The sequence below is a fragment of the Corylus avellana genome, chromosome ca7, assembly GCF_901000735.1.
Source record: "Corylus avellana chromosome ca7, CavTom2PMs-1.0".
Lineage (NCBI taxonomy): Eukaryota > Viridiplantae > Streptophyta > Magnoliopsida > Fagales > Betulaceae > Corylus > Corylus avellana.
The window spans coordinates 14,710,020-14,727,481 of record NC_081547.1 but is presented as its reverse complement, the minus strand read 5'-3'; the positions used below and the strand labels follow the sequence as shown (position 1 = coordinate 14,727,481).

At 37.9% G+C, this 17,462-nt stretch overlaps 2 long non-coding RNA genes across 4 annotated transcripts; both read left to right on the top strand.

Moving 5' to 3' along the window:
- Positions 1 to 9,260: 9,260 nt before the first annotated feature.
- On the top strand, positions 9,261 to 13,098 carry LOC132186209 (uncharacterized). Of its 3 annotated transcripts, none has more exons than XR_009440732.1 (4): positions 9,261 to 10,014; positions 11,711 to 12,171; positions 12,274 to 12,525; positions 12,684 to 13,098. It is a non-coding gene; the product is annotated as an uncharacterized LOC132186209 (long non-coding RNA). The 3 variants fall into 3 exon arrangements; XR_009440730.1 differs by lacking the exon at positions 9,261 to 10,014 and adding an exon at positions 11,051 to 11,463; XR_009440731.1 differs by lacking the exons at positions 9,261 to 10,014; positions 12,274 to 12,525 and adding an exon at positions 11,051 to 11,463.
- Positions 13,099 to 14,684: 1,586 nt separating this feature from the next.
- LOC132186210 (uncharacterized) lies at positions 14,685 to 16,651 on the top strand. Its single transcript, XR_009440733.1, has 3 exons — positions 14,685 to 14,767; positions 14,855 to 15,295; positions 16,548 to 16,651. It is a non-coding gene; the product is annotated as an uncharacterized LOC132186210 (long non-coding RNA).
- The last annotated feature ends 811 nt before the right edge of the window (positions 16,652 to 17,462 follow it).

Genomic DNA, 17,462 nt, shown 5'->3' with positions numbered 1-17,462 from the left:
CATATCAATTTTGCCTTTAATTTTGTTTCGATACGTTTAGCAAATTTAGATTATGTATGTTTACAAAAAATTAAAAAAATAATAATAAAAATTAAAAATTAAACAATGTAAAGAAATACACTAAAAAAAAAAAAGAACTAGCTAATTAACCTAGGGTTATTTTATTTAGGGTCTCCATATATGAGCAATTTTGCATATCAATTTCATCTTTAATTTTGTTTAGGTACGTAGTTACGCTATAGACAAGAGTTGGATGACAAAATCTAGAGGTTCGGGAATACAAAGACGGGTGTAGATTGTTCGTGGACTTCGCAGTTAGGAACTGTACAATCCCTGATGGAAGAATTCACTGTCCCTGTAAGGCATGTCGAAATAACCAACGCCACCTGCCGGGTTTTGTACTTGACCACTTGATAGGGGTAAAGGAATAATGACTACATACAAAAACTGGTATTATCACGATGAAAAGCCTGTACGGTCCCCTATTGTAGTCTCTAATTCGACTACAACGAGCACAGATGTGGGTAGAATAACAGAACAGGGTGGAAACATGCACACAATGTTGTGTGATGTATTCGGCATGCACGATGTTAGGGAAGATAATTGTGAGCCTCAAGTCGTGGTATAGGGGGATGAAGAAATTGTGAATGAAGAAGCCGCTGAAGATGACGTACTAAAGTACTACAACTAGCTTAAAAAGTCAAAGACGCCACTTCATGATGGAACCAAACATAGCAAACTGAGTCCAACTATACATCTGTAAAACTTGAAGTGCATTGGTGGACTTCGTAACGCGATATTCTCGTCTTTCCTTAAGTTCATCAATCAGTTGCTGCCTGCGAGTGATGAAACTTTTCCAGTTAATACATATGAGGCGAAAAAGTTTCTAAGGGACATGGGACTCAGGTATGAAAAGATTCTGGAATGTTGTAATAATTGTATGTTATTCTGGAAGGGCAATAAGGATTTAGATTCATGTACCATCTGTGGAGTATCTAAGTGGAAGGATAAAATTCATTTAGATGAGGATGGTCAACCTATATCGTCGGGTAAGAAACGCTTGGCAAAGGTGTTACGGTGGTTTTCACTCATACCACGACTACAGACGCTGTTTATGTCAAAGCAGACTATGCCCTATATGAGGTGGCATGCAGACGGCCGCACTAAGGACGGTGTATTGAGGCATCCGGTCGACGGTGAAGCATGGAGGTCATTCGACAATTTACATCCGAAATTTTCAGTGGACAGCAGAACGTAAGGTTTGGACTAACCTTGGATGGATTTAATCCATTTGGGAACATGAGCACATCCCACAACACTTGGCCTGTAATGCTTATACTGTACAACTTGCCTCCTTGGATGTGCATGAAACAAACGTCTTTCATACTATCCTTGATTATCCCGAGCCCAAGGTCACCTGGAATGGATATAAATGTCTACCTGCAACCCTTAATTGAGGAGTTACAGGAACTATGGAATGTAGGGGTATGCACATTTGATGTCTAAAAAAAAAATAACTTTGTGTTGTGAGCGCAGTTGATGTGGACAATTAATGACTTCGTAGCATACGTAGATTTGGCCGAGTGGCCTAACAAGGGTGAGAAGGCATGTCCTTGCTATATGCACTCGACAAGGTCTAGAAGGTTAAAACATGGCAAGAAATCTTGTTATATGAGGCACGGGCAATACTTGCCCAGGGATCATCCGTGGAGGCGGAACAAAAGAACATTTGATGGCAACCAAGAACTAGAATGTGCCCCCGATGTGCCAAGTGGAGATAAAATCCTGAGATAATTAGAAAGGATGGCATTTGGGGATGAGACGCCAATAAGGGAAAGCCGGATGATAAAGGAAAGAAGCAGAAGAAAAGTACTGATAATGTAGTGTGGAAGAAGAAAAGTATTTTTTTTAGGTTGCCATACTGGAAAGATAATTTATTACGACACAACCTTGATGTCATTCACATAGAGAAAAATGTGATGGACAACATACTTAACACAATACTGGACATTCCAGGGAAAACAAAGGACAACTTTAAGTCCGTACAGACTTGCAAGAAATGAGTTTGAGACATATACTTCATCCATACATGGGCGAGGATGGTAAAACCTATATGTCCGCAGCTTGCCACACGATGTCTAAGGACGATAAAATACATTTTTTTTAAAGTGTTTCGAAATGTAAGGGTGCCAGAGGGATATGCCTTGAACATTTCCCGATGTGTACGACTTAAGGACCGTACAATATTGGGTTTGAAGAGTCATGACAATCATATGATTATGCAATAGCTTCTCCCTATTACATTGCATGGATCACTGCTAGGTAACGTGGTTAGACCATTTGTTGGGATGTCTACATTCTTCAAGGGCCTATGTTCAACGTCATTGACACAAGAGGATATAGACCGATTAGAGGGTGACGTTTATATTACTTTGTGCAAGATGGAATAGGTCTTCTCCCCCAGTTTTTTTACCATCATAGTTCACTTGGTTGTGCATCTTGTCCGTGAATGCCAACTCGATGGACTAGTACAGTATAGGTAGATGTATCCGGGAGAAAGGTAAAATTTGTTTACGCTTATTCATGATTTTATTTTTCCTCCATTATAAGACAATGACTAACTGTAATTAAAGAATTATGTTCATATGTAGGAGCCTTGAGGGATTCAAATTTGATGTGCGCCACAAAGCGGCTCCTAAGGGCTGCATTGTGGAGGGCTACATAGGAACTGAGTTGGTGGCATTCTGCTCGAGGTATTAAGATAACGTACCAACATTTCACAATAGGACTCAAAGAAACCCAGATGGTTCAAATGGGAAGGGAACACGAGTCATTCTCGACTATATCATATTGACACAGATTCACCGATGCATTATATTTAATTCGAATGAGTTCCTTCAACAGCGGACGTAAGTCATGTTAGTAGCATATGCATGGTCAATATCACCTTGCACCCTTAGTTGTGAATTATAATGAAAATAATTTCGAATTGTGGGATGCACATGGATACACTTAGGCAATCATGCAATAGGGGGCGAACGGCAGACAATCAGTTGGAAACCCAACATCATGAGCAATTCTGTGATTGGTACCGTGACTATGTAAAACTAATGTGATGTTTAACTATTACAGTCCGATTATATTTACTTCTGGTTCATAACAACTAACCAAACTAACTTCGCATTTTCCATTATACGTAATATACTCTCATGTCGATCGATTGGACGATCGATGCAGGAAGGAAATGGGTGACAAATTGGTAATGCATTGTAGAGGGCTGAAGGAGGCAACTATCAAATATAACAGATATGTGGTTAACAGGAAACTGTTTCACACTCTTGCATTTGATGTCAAAAAGAGGACTCATAACAGCGGCGTGTGCGTGCTAATTGTTGATTGCAAAACGTACTACGAGAAGTTAACGGAAGTAATTGAGGTGGAGTACTTCGGCAGGACCAAGTACGTTATGTTTAAGTGTGATTGGGCAAACAACACAAGGGACAAGGGGTACAAGGTAGACGAGTATGGCATAATGCTTGTCGACTTCAAAAACCTTGTCCACCGGGCAGAGCAAATTACTAATGACCCATATGTGCTAATGATAAGCGCTGAATGTTGCACATTCAAGCCCCTTAATTTGCATATGTTAATTCCTTAGCGTTGTTATTTGTTTCATTTTGTTTTGTTTTTGTGTTTTCAGGTTATAAATCAAGATGCAATTAATTCCAATGTTTTTGGGCTTAAAAGAACACTTTGAGAAGACCTAGAAGATATGGTTAAAATTAACCAATCATGGTTAAGTTTAATCAAATAAAGAAAAGGATTAATTCTGAATTTCTCAAATTTGAGTCAAAATCGGATTGGATTCAAATTCGGATTCTGCATACCTTTCGGTATTTTGGCCATAACTTTTAGCTCAAATATCCGATTTAGGTGATTCAAGTGGCACTAGAAAGCTAACTCAAATTGGTACAAATCATTGTGAAATAGAATTTTCCTAATTCGGAGTGTCGCAATGCCAAAATCGCCCGTCAAGATAGGAACGCAATTCAGGGCGAATCATATTCCGATTTTGATTTGGTTTTCAGTCTCCCAATTGGACTGGGAGACTGCTCACCGGTTTTCTCAGGGTTTTTAGGGTTTTCCAATTCCCTATAAATAGGGCTCTAAACATTGTAAACAGACACACTGCTTTCTAGAGCAAAATTCAGTAAAATTGTCTTTGGAGCATAGAAGATCATGAGCGACTAAACCCCTTTGTGGGGTGTTGATGTAACCCTATCCAAGCACAATGATTTGATTGTATTTAATTTCTAGATTTTTAATTTATGCATGTTGATTGTATAACTATGAGGATTGCTACAATTGATTTATGTTCTTCATATTAAATGCAATTGTTCTTAAATTTCAATATCAATATTTGATATTCTTCTCTTGTCTTAGAAAGTATTTTACTTTTGTTGATCTCAAATCATTCTTGTTTTCTGTGATTATGAGAATGATGGTTATACAATGGGTTTAATTGACATATGATTAATAGGATTTGATAGGCCATGCCTAGGGAAGACGGATTGTACTACAACCTAGTTTAGTGTAATTTAGGTAGACAGTCCGTGCCAACTGAAGATGAGTTACACTTATTCATTGATTGTGTGTATCCTGTTAAAGAGTTTGATAATTTATACCTAGAGAAGACAGGTCGTACCGCATCTTAGTGGTTAGGTGGACGATCCGTGCCAACCGAAGATAGATTATGCTTATTCTTTAATAAGGTAGTTTCTTGTTTATTTATAACATGCATAGAATGAATTTCTGTGATTAATTATGATTAGCTATTGTTGTGCGGATAGAGGTGAAGTCAATACCCTACACTCTCTCTCTTATTTTAAATCTATTTTATTTTCATGCACTTTAGTTTTTAAGCAAATCAAAACCCCTTTTAATTAAGTTAACTTTAATCTTTTAAATTTTGATAATTAAAGCCCTGCAGTCCTTGAGGTTCGACACCCTCAATATAGCCCTATCCTACAGGATTCGTACTATTGCGAGTAGTTATTTTTTATTATTGATATTTTTGGACACAAAAATACCACATCAATTTTTGGCGCCGTTGCCGGGGACTGCTTAACGGTTTTATTGTTAACTTTTAGAGATTAATTTTAGCTTAATAATTTATTCTATGTTTTAAGTTACTAATTTTAATTCTGTTTTGTGTTTGATTTTTATTTTTTCTAGAAATTGCAAACAGGTCCGTATGCAGCCTTCTCTGTGACTGCGATCGAGCGCAAGTCGTGTGCGATCGAGCGCACAAACGCACTCCAGCAGGATCCAAGCCAGCAGCGCTCGAGCCCCCTACTCCTGCGCTCGCACCCATTTGCGGTAGTACACTCGAGCGCACCCTGCCGTGCGATCGAGCGCACTTGCGGCATCCTGCATCCAGAACCCTAAGTGCTTTAAGGCCGTTTGTGAGCTTGTTTGTTTATTTTCTGTTTTCTTTTTAAATTTATGTTTAGTTTATGAGAGGTCGTCATTCTTTGTCTTTTCCATTAATTTCTTGTGACCTTGAAATTGAACACACCCTTCGACAAATTAGATCCCAAAAGAACTCTAATTTGCTAGAAGAGCGTTCCACTGAGACCATGGGGGACGGTAACCACGTAGCATTGCAAGATCACTATCTCCCTACCACTTACACTACTCCCACATGTCTTCGGTTGCCGGAAATTACGGCAACCCATTATGAAATTAAGCCTAGCACTATATGAAGTTTACCTTCCTTCTTAGGGCTTAGCACTGAAAATCTTTATGAATTCCTCAGTGATTTCGAAGCAATATATGATACCACTAAAATGAATGGATTCACTGAGGATGCCCTAAGGATGCGTCTTTTTCCTTTCTCCCTCAAGGAAAAAGCCAAACATTGGTTTCAGTCCTTAACACCCAATTCTATCACTTCATGGGCTCAATTGCAACAAGAATTTCTTAAGAAGTATTACCCCATAGGAATGACCAATGACACTAGGAGAGCCATTACTACCTTCTCCCAATATGAGGGAGAAGACTTCCATGAGACTTGGGATAGGTTACAGAGCTTGCTTAGATCATGTCCACACCACGCTGTCCCAAAATGGCAGCTAGTGCAATGTTTTTATGATGGCCTAACTGAGTCCAATAGAAAAATGGTGGATGCATCATGTGGGGGAACTTTCATGTTAAAAAGTGAAGATGAAGCATGGGCTATGTTTGAAAATTTGAGTAACAATTCTCTTCAGCAGGTTTCCACCAGACGAAGGGCACCAGCACCTAAAGCACTCAAGACAGAGAGTTTGTATGAAGCAGGCCATTCCCCAAACATAGCCAACCAAGTAGTTGAGGCTATCACCAAGAAGCTAGATCAAGTTTTGATGACTGCTGGTTTTGTTCCTAATACTGCCCAAATGCACACACCACATGAATCTTGCTCATTTTGTTCAAGTCCTATCCATCATGTCAATAACTGCCCTCTTGTTGGAAATTTTACTGATGTTGCTAATGAGCAGGTTAATGCAGCTTTCTCCAAACCGGGTAATGATCCATACTCCAATACCTACAACCTCAGGTGGAGAAATCATCCAAATTTCTCATGGAAGAATTCAAATTCGGGCAACTCAGCCCTAGGGCCATACAATCAAGCTCAATCCAACAGGCAGCCTTACCAACCTCATTCCACTTACCGGCCTCCACAGCAGCACTACCAGTCTCCATCAGAGTCTAATTTTGAGGATTGGATTCTAAAAGCAGTGAATGAGCTAACCAGCGAGATAAAGCAGTCAATCAAATCTCAAGAGGAAAGAGTAAAGAGTAAACTCACATACCCAATCCATTGCCAACCTAGAAGCTCAAGTCGGACAACTTGCCAATGCCCTCAACAAGAGGGATGATGGAAAGCTTCCAAGTCAGCCAGTGACCAACCCTAGGGGACTATACATGGTAGAAGAAAGCACATCTCATCTGGAGCAAGTTCAAGCCGTCACCACATTGCGAAGCGGAAGACTAGTTGACAATCATGTGGAAGAAAAGAAGGATGAGCAAATTGAGGCCCCACAGAATCTGCATCAGGACAAGGGTAAACAAGTAAGCATTGAGGCATCTTCATCATCTGCCCCCACTCCTAAGGTACCATATGAGCCTAAGGTCCCATTCTCAGAGCGGCTTAAGGCACCCACCCACTTTGGGAAACAAGGAGAGAAGATACAAGACATGATGGAAACCTTCAAACAGGTTCAAATCAACATCCCACTCCTTGATGCCATCAAACAAATTCCAGCCTATGCAAAATTTCTCAAGGACTTGTGCACTCAAAAGAGGAAGAATCAGAAGCACATTCCCAAGAAGGTCATTCTCACCGAGCAAGTAAGCTCTCTGATTCAGCATAACACTCCTCCAAAGTTCAAAGACCCTGGAGCGCCTACAATTTCGTGCGTCATCGGAAACACTGAGATTGAGAGAGCTCTCCTCGACTTAGGAGCTGGTGTTAATCTGCTTCCATACTCGGTATATCAGAAACTGGGCTTAGGGGAATTGAAACCGACAAGTACTGTCTTGCAATTGGCTGACCGCTCGATCAAGAAACCCCGTGGGATTGTGGAAGATGTCATTATCAAGGTGGACAAGTTCTACTATCCAGTTGACTTTATAGTTCTGGACACAGAACCGGTCTTAAATCCAGAGAAGCAGATTCCAGTAATCCTTGGGCGTCCTTTCCTTGCCACAGCCAATGCATGCATCAATTGCCGGACTGGAGTAATGAAGATCTCTTTTGGGAATATGAAGATCAGATTGAACATCTTCAATACCTTCCAGAATGCGCCTAATCAGAATGCATGTTTCTTCTTGGATGACATTGAAGAAACTGTTGAAGACCCACCTCCTGATCCTCCATCTGGAGCCCCATCATGGAGCAACCCACCGGAGCCAATGCCTCTCACTTCAAGTACTCCACCACTTGATGACAACCCCACAGGGGACATATTTCATTCAAAGGTTGCTAAAGTTGATTTCATTGGGGTAGAAATTTTTTTGGCAAATTCCCTAGCTACCTTAGTTTTTGAGAACTCCCATAGAGAAAAGAGGTTGATCATGAAACCAGTTCGGGACAAACACCCTGAACATCGTCATGGGGAGCATCAAGACCTATTAGCTGAGATAAGCAGTTTTAGGATGTTAAGAGGAATCCTCTTCCTTGTGGAGTGCTACATGATCATAAAGAAGAAGGGATGGAAGAGCTTGATTGGACTTCTGAAGGATCGAGGTAAGATCCTTCGGGACTCGGACTTACATTGAGAAATACCTCCTAGGATCAAGTGCAGGCCCTGTGCGCTTGACCCTCCACTCCACCAGGGCATATGATCTCCATCCAGGTTTATTTTATCCATTGTTGCTTCATTCTTTGTTTATCTTTTTACAACAATGTGTGCACTTGATTGGTATTTGGTTGGAGTATCACTTTATTTTTAGGACATGTGTTTTTGCATTCAAGTTTGGGGGTATGATATGCCCACATCTGCTCATTCAGGTATTTCTGTACTCTTGATCTTATTCTTTAGTTCTATACATACATTGGGGACAATGTATGATTCAAGTTGGGGGGTATGGAAAAACAAAACACGGTCCATTATTATTGTTATGTCATTCTTAAGCATATGGTTGAGCTTTGATTTTGGTTTGAAATTCATTGGTAGGCTTAAAGTTGTGAACACATGATCATATGACTTAGGGATTTTGAGTCTTATTACTTACTTTTGGCAACATGAGATGCTTCTTGTTTCAATTTAAATCTATCTTGAGCACACTAGCACATGTCTGTGAGGTATGAATTTTGAGACCAATTATGTTTGTTTTCAATATCTTGAATTCTGTTGGGTGACATATTGGGTGAATAACTTTGGCATGCTATAAAAAAAAAATAAAAAATTAAATAAATAAAAAAAAAAAAATCAAGTTTGAATTTTTCGCTGAGTAACCGGACCTCTTGCCTCATTAAGCAGTGAGTGTTCGCGTCAAAAAGTGAAATTTTTGGGTTGATTAATAAAATGGCTAGCTTAGCTTCGTAGCCTTTTTGACTCGAGTTAGTAAGTCCTTAGGGGTGTCTTTACACCTAATGCCCTAAAGCCATTTGGTTTGGGAGACATTGGCCTAACACTCGATACATGAGTCAACTAGAAAGCTTAAGGGAGCTAAGCATTACAAAGCCTTGAAAAAAAAAAAAAAAATGTATGCCTTGGTTGTTTCATTTGATATGAAGTCCAATGAATTCTGAGATGGTGATTCATTCATATTGGAATTATTTTGAAGCCTCATGACTATGTGTTAGTTCACTTTGCACTAATTGAAATTTGTGTATCTCAATCTGCCATTTGTAAGTGATTTGACTTGTAAATTCTTTGGAATTTTGAAGATGGGGTTTATAATTTTAAGCTTACTAATGAACGAGAATCATTATTTTTGTGATGCTTTATCCTTTTGAATGACATAATGATGACAATGTTTGTGGGTATCATTCCTGGAAAACCCTCACGAGACTTCACTCGTCCTCTAGGGAATTCCTAGGGGTTTAAAAGGCTTGTTGCATATGCTAAATGCAATCGTACATCCCACGAAAGATGGATTTATCTTTTTGTTTTTCAGTTTATTTTCTGTTTTGTATTGCTAAGGGACTAGCAATATGTAAGTTTGGGGGTGTGATAAGCGCCGAATGTTGCACATTCAAGCCCCTTAATTTGCATATGTTAATTCCTTAGCGTTGTTATTTGTTTGATTTTGTTTTGTTTTTGTGTTTTCAGGTTATAAATAAAGATGCAATTAATTCCATTGATTTTGGGCTTAAAAGAACACTTTGAGAAGACCTAGAAGATATGGTTAAACTTAACCAATCATGGTTAAGTTTAATCAAATAAAGAAAATGATTAATTCGGAATTTTTCAAATTGGAGTCAAAATCGGATTGGATTCAAATTTGGATTCTGCATACATTTCGGTATTTTGGCTATAACTTTTAGCTCAAATATACGATTTAGGTGATTTGAGCGGAACTGGAAAGCTAACTCAAATTTCTACAAATCATTGTGAAATAGTATTTTCCTAATTCGGAGCGCCGCAATGCCAAAATCGCCCCTCAAGATAGGAACGCAATTCTGGGCGAATCATATTCCGATTTTGATTTGGTTTTCAGTCTCCCAATTAGACTGGGAGACTGCTCTCCGGTTTTCTTAGGGTTTCTATGGTTTTTAGGGTTTTCCAATTCCCTATAAATAGGGCTCTAAACATTGTAAACAGACACACTGCTTTCTAGAGCAAAATTCAGTAAAATTGTCTTTGGAGCATAGAAGATCATGAGCGACTAAACCCCTTTGTGGGGTGTTGATGTAACCCTATCGAAGCACAATGGTTTGATTGTATTTAATTTCTAGATTTTTAATTTATGCATGTTGATTGTATAACTATGAGGATTGCTACAATTGATTTATGTTCTTCATATTAAATGCAATTGTTCTTAAATTTCAATATCAATATTTGTGAAATTCTTCTCTTGTCTTAGAAAGTATTTTACTTTTATTGATCTCAAATCATTCTTGTTTTCTGTGATTATGAGAATGATGGTTATACAATGGGTTTAATTGACATATGATCAATAGGATTTGATAGGCCATGCCTAGGGAAGACGGATTGTACTACACCCTAGTTTAGTGTAATTTAGGTAGACAGTCCGTGCTAACCGAAGATGGGTTACACTTATTCATTGATTGTATGTATCCTGTTATAGAATTTGATAATTTATACCTAGGGAAGACGGGTCGTACCGCGTCCTAGTGGTTAGGTGGACGATCCATGCCAACCGAAGATAGATTATGCTTATTCTTTAATAAGGTAGTTTCTTGTTTATTTATAACATACATAGAATGAATTTCTGGGATTAATTATGATTAGCCATTGTTGTGCGGATAGAGGTGAAATCAATACTCTACACTCTAGCTCTTATTTTAAATCTATTTTATTTTCATGCAGTTTAGTTTTTAAGCAAATCAAAACCCCTTTTAATTAAGTTAACTTTAATCTTTTAAATTTTGATAATTAAACCCCTGCAGTCCTTGAGGTTCGACACCCTCAATATAGCACTATCCTACAGGATTCGTACTATTGCGAGTGGTTATTTTTTATTATTGATATTTTTGGACACAAAAATACCACATAAGCTAACGTCACAAGTTGACCTAGTATTTTACGTCGAAGATGAAAGGGACCCAGATTGGGCTTGCACTGTAAGGACTAAACCTAGAAACGTATATGACGTTGGTCAGGGTGAAGGTCCTCATGATGAATGTGCCAACTACCACAAGTGTGAGTTGCTCTTATTGACCAGTAATAATGAAGTGGATCTGCAGGATGACGTCGAATACGTCCGACCAGACTTAGATCCAATCCAAGCGTATGTGATTCAAAAAAATAAAATTATATATATATATATATTTCACATTAATTGACTGGTTTCCTGTTATTTATGTCTACATTGATTGATAATTGTTCACTAATTATTACGTCAACACAATTAATTAATTTGTGCATTGGGTAAATGGTATATATCTCATTTTTAAATATGTGAGTCATTTATATATAGTGGTGCATATTTCATCTATTGTATACATAATTTATTTGGTGTGTGATGTATTTTGCAGGTTCATGTGAGTACTAGGGGGAAGACTAGAGCACGGAGGTCCAGACTTGTAGTATGGTCATCACCGGCGCATGGGTCAACATCGTGCGACCATGATGATAGCGAGCCACAGGTCGACGTTGCTATGCTTATGAGGCAGCAACCGGGGTATAGACCAGTACTTCCAGATCATGTAGAAGGGCAGTCCCCTGTACCTAGTCCATACATTCCGACAGGACTGACCCAGCTGGGGTATCAGTATCAGCCGTCCCCGCATGCCTACTCCGCTGCCGACAATGAGTGAGTTAGGATTGTGTTCTCATGGCCATGTAGAGCGGCTCTTCCCCCACAGTAGCACATGTGTGGACGATAGTGAGACACAGGAACCGAAGGACATGGATGATGGGACAAGTGCCACGCATGACTCGTAGCCCGAGGACCCTACTCTACAAGTGTTGGGCAGTAACCAGGTCTGGACTATAAGTAAGTATGTATGCTAGAAATGCCAATATTGAATACATATATATGTTTTGTAGTTAGTATTGAATTCCAAATAATTAGCATCGGTAATTATTAATGTGTTAGGCATTAATCGAGATGGAAGCACCCATATTCAAGTGTTGACCATTAAAGCCTCAAACAAGACGTGGGAAATCCCCAATGGGCAAATGGTCGTGTGCGAGTACAATAATGCGTGGCAGCCCGTAGGATTTAGTGGTTTGAAATTTAGAAGGACGACTGGTAATATTATAAGGAGTGGGAATTATGTTAGATTACGGGGACGACTGGACGAAGGTATCGCAACGTACGAAGGAAGATATATGAGAGGCCTTGATGGTATTGTTAAACTATATGTTATATTATAGCATGTGTATCTCATGATGCCAAACACCCCTAATGCAAGAAATATATGCCTTAATGTTAATATATATATCAAAAATGAAATATATATATATATATATATATATATACGCCTTATTTTTTAACTTATGCAGGTGGACTTCTACATCCTGCCTGAGTTCGATCTCGTTGCCGTAAAACGGGATGCGTTCCAAGATATGGGCGTGAAGCTGAAGAGTTGGAGACACTCAGTAAAAGATGCTCTTAAAATTCAGCCGGGTGATACTCTTAAAACCGTGAAGGCGAGAATGGGGCAAGATTTCGTTGACAACTATGACCCCTTCGACTTGGACGTGTTGTTGGATAAATGATGTGACCTGAAAAATTAGGTAGGTCACGAGTTGTATTACTATTTTGTGTAGTTTCATTATGTGTTAGGGCTGATATATTAAGAATGTTAATTGTGTAAGAGTATGCTACGTATATAAAGGGATTGCGAGCATTGAACAACATGCCTCACTGCACCGGGTCGATGTTAAGTGCCAAAATATTCATATTTTAACCCTTAAACTTATATGTGTTAATTCCTTAGTATTGTTAGTTTGTACTATTTTACTTCCTTTTTATATTTTCTTTGTTCTATAGGTTTTTGGAAGAAAAGAAAGCGTTTCCGAAAAAATTCCAAGCTTAAAGGGCAAATTGGGAAGACCTAGAAGATATGGTTAAGCTTAACCAATCATGGTTAAGTTTAATCAAATAAAGGAAATGATGAAATCGGAATTTTTCAAATTGAAGTCAAAATCTGATTGGATTCAAAATTGGATTCTACATATGTCTCTGTATTTTAACCATAAATTTCAGCTCAAATATCAGATTGAGGTGATTTAAGTGGCATTGGAAAGCTAACTCAAAATTATATAAATCATTGTGAAATATCATTTTCCTAATTAGGAGCATCACTATGCCAAAATCACCCCACAAGATAGGAACTCAATTCTGGACAAATCCTATTCCGATTTGGACTTAGGTTTTCTTTATCCTAATTGGACTAGGACTTAAATCTCCGAATTTACTAGGATTACTAGGGCTTCTAAGACTCTCCTAAGTACTATAAATAGACCTCTAAGCCTCACAATTCAATGGAGAATTTCAGGGAGACTACTTTGGGGAGAGGAATTGGAGGCTACTTCTAGGAGCGGTTTTCGGTTCTTTCTTTACCTTTTCTTTTAGTTTTATTTTAATTACGTATAACTAACTTTTAAGGAGGGCTAGATTATTGAAGCCCTAATTATGTTTATTTAATATTTCAATATTGGCGCCATTGTGATAATCATATTGTGTTGCTTAATTTGATTAATTCCTGTTTTCTTGAATTCCTCATATGTATGTGATTGGCCATTATATGCATGTGGTATGGACAAGTAAATTAAATCAATTTGGATGACCGAGTCCTGGGTTTAATAAGAGTAACAAAAGAAATTCACATTGGGTTCTTGGATTAATCAACATGGAAAATTGGGAGTATACACCCATGCCCTAGGTTCCGTGAGTTTGTCGATTTCCATAGATTTATACTTTCTTAAAGAACAACTTAGTATACACCCATGCTAAATCCTTTAAGAAAGAAAAGAGTTAGAGTATACACCCATGCCTAACTCGTTGCTTATGGAAATCAATAGCTTAAAGAGTATACACCCATGACCTTAAGTTGGCAAACATTAGGTATTCATAATATGATTGGATCATTGACATATTGTTATGCTATCTAAGCATAATTAGTGGTAGATATCAAAACCCTAGCTTTACCTTTACCTTTACCTTATCTTTATATCTTTTTATTTCTTTTTCATAATATCAATTTAGTGACAACTTGATATTTTCTTAATTAATTCTAAATAAAATCAACAATCTCTGTGGGATCGATCTTGTACTTGCTACTCATTTGATCTTGTGCACTTGCGAGTAAAACATACTAAATATTATCTATTAATTTAGGTAGTATTTGACACAACAATCAAAGAGCTTTGCTAGGGTGACACATGAAGAGGTATGTGTCTCATTTACCACACACACACACACACATATATAACCATATGTTTATGTTTTTTTTTTTTTTAACTATTTTTTTTTTTTTATGCAAACCGTATCTTTGGGCCCTCCTCCTATTCGCACACAATCTTACATCTCAACATACAAGAAGGATAGTGACTATCCAAATGATATGGTCAGGGAGTGATGTGTATGCTACTCACCGATATATCTTGTGATAACTTATTTATGATTAAGGTACCTTACATGACGCACTAACTTTTAATTTAACATATAGGAGAGGATGAAGGAGCTGATACCCACTGACTCGGCATTAACGTCGAGCGTGACTGAAGGGACGGTACGGTGGGCACCGAATGACGCATATGCCCAGGCGTACGAAAATAAGCCTGAGTACGCTGGCAAGGTTCGATAGGTTGGTCCGAATGTTCTACCTGTGCGGGGCAAGCATACACTTGTACTATACACCGTCCCAAGCACGGTCACCGAACCCTGGGAACTCCACGGTCTCACAGATGACTGAGAGGATTAGAGAACTTGAAGCGGAGAGGGCACAACAAAGAGCACAGATGGATGAGATGGCTAAATGAATTGAAGAACAAAATGCTCAGATGGCAGCAAAAGATGTAATAATTGACGCCCGTTTTCGCCAGCTTGAAGCCATGTCCGGGTCGACCTCCGGATCCGCGCCCGAGGTGACTCAACATAGGAGACAGAGGTAATGCTATATTTGTGTTGTTTTTGTTTTTCTTCTGTTAACATGACTATAGCCTGTATCGATCACTTTAACGGTTAAAATTCTGTTTGCACAAAAGTCTCAGTTAGCAACGCATTGTTACTGTGGTTCATTTTAGAACAAACGTATCTTTGCACCACTGTATATTTGTGTTCGGATTTTTGTATTGATTATCATTAGATTTCAGAATGATATTGCAACTCTTGGTTCACAACTCATTCGCAGTTAGTGCAGATAAGATGTTCGATGATGATGCTGTTGAGTTGGATTGAGCAAGGGGTTTTCCATCGCAGTTTATTAACTTGTATATATATTTTGTTCCTGTTTTGTTGATGTATATAGTTAGATCAAACTATATCTATTTGTGATAACAGAGATAGTTTGAATGTTTGTTGAGACTGGTTTATTTGTCATGTGGCGCGCAGATGGATAGTTCTTTTGTATATTTGTGTTGTGTTGGAACTTTTTTTGGATGTGTCAATGTAGTAGATATGCAAATTGTCTATCAAGTTAACACATAAATCTGGGTATAAACTCGAATAGTTCAGAAAATATATACGGAGGAGCAATATTTTTTTTTTTAAAATTACCTATTTTACTGACGTGGCAGGTTTCTGACATGTCACTACTTATTGACGTGTCAAACCGTGTGCCACGTCAAAACAATTTATTGACGTGGTGAAACTGCAATGCTAAAAAAAAAAAAAAATTTGAAGTGCCAATTTGACGTATCGAAATTAGCACGTCAAAAAATTGGAAGTTTTGACATCCGCCTTTTTAACCTTTGACACATGTCAAAAAAGGTTTCTGACGTGTCAGTATGCTTGACACGTCAAAAACTATTGGTCAAGAAAAAATTGTTTTTTTGTAGTAGTTATAGCTGAAATGCATATGATGTTTTATATAGTTCGTGCTCAGATATGCTCATATGCGCGTGTTTCGCTTGAGGTAGTGAATGCATGTTTATATGTATAGCTAAGTTATATGATGTCTAGAAATATATGACTTAGATGGGCTATATATGTATGTTTTCAAGCAAGAGATTGGATCGTACAGATATACTCCCAGCTAAATATTACGTTTCCAAAGGTTACTTTAAACTCATGGTAGCAAATGAAAAATCGGTTCAATACGAAAAGTTAGTAATTTTTATACCCATTGAGCTTGTGAACTCATAATTCCGACTATGTGAAGTGGTAACCTTGTGATCGCATAAATGATATTGTTCATGCAGGTACCGGCGATATTGATGAGGATCCGATAACCTTGTACTTGCGCTACTATGACTGAGGCCATTGGATGCCGAATGCTTGAGAAATCAGACTATTAGCTAATCCATCTTTGGGGTCGTATATCTTTCGTACGTTATGTTCATAGACTTTGTGATACATATGGCATTTGTGTCGTATGTGACACTTTTGTATGGTCTTTTTTTTTTTTTTGTATATAAAAGATAGATGTATAAGCTTTATATATAAGGAAATGCTAGATGTTTTTCTTGTATTCTCATAGTATTCTCCTGGTCTTATGTTTATATTATTTTTTAAAAACGAGAAATAAGGGCCAATTTCTTTCTTTCTTTTTTTTTTTTTTTTTTTTTGCTTTTTTAGATAATAATATACATCTGAGACCAAAAGAATATGAAGAGAACACCTAGCATTTCTCTTATATATATATAAAAGCTTTGTGTTACATTTACTCCCTTGTGCAATTTGTTTCCGCTGCTAGGTTATGGAACCCTATTATATATGTTCATGTCCATGTCCATGTGTGATTATAAAATGTATGTATGATACAAGTTATTGTAATGACTTGGCTACAAATTTATTCTATGATTTCCGTACCTTTTTTTTTTTTTTTACAAACCTTGGGTTCAAAAACTAGAGAAATTACAAAAGGTCCAAATAGAGAAGGAGAGAAATAAGGGTGGATCTTTTTCACTACAAATTGGGATGGCAGGAAGTAAGTGGGAATGCAACCCAAATAAACTATTTCCGTGGCCCAATATGCCACAAGATGGACGTAGAACCCAGTAGCAAGTCAACTTGCTAGTAGTAGAGCACTGAGCTAACTGAATACACCTAAGCTAACTTCATTGTTCTTATAATGTTATTATAACTTATAGGTGGCAGTATTAGATGGTTTGCTA